General features: G+C 37.3%; 1 long non-coding RNA gene across 1 annotated transcript in view; it reads left to right on the top strand.

Annotated features, from left to right (window-relative positions):
* LOC125038848 overlaps window positions 1–2,500 on the top strand; it is a 5,848-nt gene extending 3,348 nt beyond the window's left edge. The window contains exon 3 of the long non-coding RNA XR_007116079.1: window positions 2,467–2,500. This is a non-coding gene — a long non-coding RNA (uncharacterized LOC125038848). The remainder of the gene's footprint in view (window positions 1–2,466) is intronic.

Here is a 2,500-nt window from a genome sequence, read left to right as displayed (position 1 = left end):
TCATCTGCTGTAGAAATGGAGGCTCAGCGATTGCTAAAACGAAGTATGTTGGTTCGTTCGTGACGGCAGAGGAGAAGTAGCAAAACTTTGTATCGATGTCTGCCGCAAGAACTTAATTTGGAGGATAGATGTATGCAAGCTCCTTTGAAGAACTTGGAAGACCCGTATGTAAACAATGATGACGTCACGGCTACTCGCCAATGAATTTCTTCCTAAAAATAATAAGCACACTGGAAAACTATAAGGAAATAGAATGCAATATCCATTTAAAAACCCTATTAATTGAAGTATATATGATAATTCTTATTTGTACTGTTGAGTAGGCCTATTCTTTTCCAAGCAGACTTTCATGAACGAGACATCTACTTGCGTCGCAGTTGAAGATTAAGCGAATTAGGAAGTTGAAGGAAATGGAAAAGTTAAAGTTGCTACCAATTTACTGTTAAAAAACAAAACGCTCGTGTGACGGCCTTTACCATACACCATTTTCATTACACAGTTTAATTTATCACTTTTCTTTATCTTTGCTGTGTAACGTATTATACAAAAAAAAAAAAAAAAAAAAAAATCTCTGCAGCGTACTGTATTGCGATTTTTTCAGTGTAGTGCAAGACTAGTGTATTTCGTTATTTTCTCTCTTTGGAATATAATCAATCATTTTTTTCCCCTTCTTGTAGTGTAAGTCTTAATTTGATGTTTATTTTTCCCTTCTGTTTCGCGTAACGTGAGGAATTGCTTTATATTTGTAGCGTGTACAGTACTAGCCTCTGTATTAAGGGTGTGCAAGATATTGCCTTTAAATTATCCATTTCTCTGCAATGCTGTGTCTTACTTTTCCTTTCTGTCTCATAAAGTATTTTGCTCTTTGTCTCTCCGTGTAGCGTATTGCATTCTTTCTATTTCTGTTCAGTGTAGTATCTTGCAATTTTATGTTTTTGTGCAGCATAATGTAATATTTTTTTTCTCTCTCTCTTTAATCTGTAATGTATTGCATATGTATTGCTTTTCTTACTCTGGGCAGTGTAATGCATTACGTTTTCCTCATTTATTGCAGTGATATAATGCATTTTCCTCATTCTGCGCAGTGTAATATATTGCAATTCCCTCATTTATTGCAATGCTATATTGCATGTCCCTCATTTATTGCAATGATATATTGCATTTTCCTCATTCTGCGCAGTGTAATATATTGCATTTTCCTCATTCTGCGCAGTGTAATATATTTCCTCGTCCTTTGGGACATTTCGCATTCTGCAAGTACAGTAGATATAAGGATATATAGTTAGGTAGATAGTTAAACTGTAAGGGAAGTGATATCAGAAAATAAATGTAAATTATGTACTGTACTTAATCTGCACAGGTAATGTATACATGACTATAAATATGTAGGGGAGTGGAGGTAACCATGTGTCTGAGTATGTTGGATGGGGATAATATATGCACGCGCAGGTAAGGAATCTGTCTGATATATACTGTAGGCAGAATAACGTATATTTTCTGAGGTATATAGTTTGAAGGGTATCTTTTCTTTCTTCTTTTCTTCTCTCTCTTTTCTCTTTCTTCTCTCTCTTTCTCTCTTTTTCTCTCTGTCTGTCTGTCCTCTCATCTCTCTCATCTCTCTCTACTCTCCTCTCTCTCATCTCTCTCTCTCTCTCTCTTCTCTCTTCCTTCCTCTCTCTTCTCTCTCTTTCTCTTCTCTCTCTCTCTCTCTCATCTCTCTCTCTTCTCTCTCTCTCTTCTCTCTCTCTCTTTCTCTCTCTCTCTCTCTCTCTCTCTTTCCTCTCTCTTTCTTCCTCCTCTCTCTCTCTCTCTCCATCTTCTCTCTCCCTCTCTCTCTCTCTCTCTCTCTCTCCTAAAAAAAATACATATATGCATACAGACATACATACATACATACAAAAACATACATACAACATAAAATACATACATACATACATACATACAAAATACATACTTACATACTTACATACTTACATACATACATACAAATTTCTTTCATACCCAACCCCCCAACATACATAAAAAATACATACATACATACCAAACATACAAAACATACATACATACATAAACCACATACACTACATACATTAAAAAAAAACATACAGACATACATACATACATACATACATACAAACATACATCAAACATACATTTCATACATCATACATACAGCATAAAACAAAACATGCATAAAATAATACATTTTATATGTATTTTATGTAAATTTGATAAAATATATAATATGTTATAATTACCTCTCTCTCTCCCTCCCTCTCTCCTTTTCTCTCTCTCTCTCTCTCGTCCTCTCTCTCTCTCTCTCCCCCCCCCCCTCCCTCCCTCCCTTCCTCCCTCCCTCCCTCCCTCCCCCCCTCCCTCCCCCCCCCTCCCTCCCCTCCCCTCTCCCCTCCCTCCCTTTTTCAGAAACCCCAACCCCCTTCTTTCTCTAAACCCCTCCCTCCGCAGTCGCTCCGTGGGGGTCTCAGCCACACCACGCCCC

Source organism: Penaeus chinensis, chromosome 26, assembly GCF_019202785.1.
Source record: "Penaeus chinensis breed Huanghai No. 1 chromosome 26, ASM1920278v2, whole genome shotgun sequence".
NCBI lineage: Eukaryota > Metazoa > Arthropoda > Malacostraca > Decapoda > Penaeidae > Penaeus > Penaeus chinensis.
Note: the sequence above shows the minus strand (reverse complement) of the source record. Positions and strands in the feature narration are given on the sequence as shown.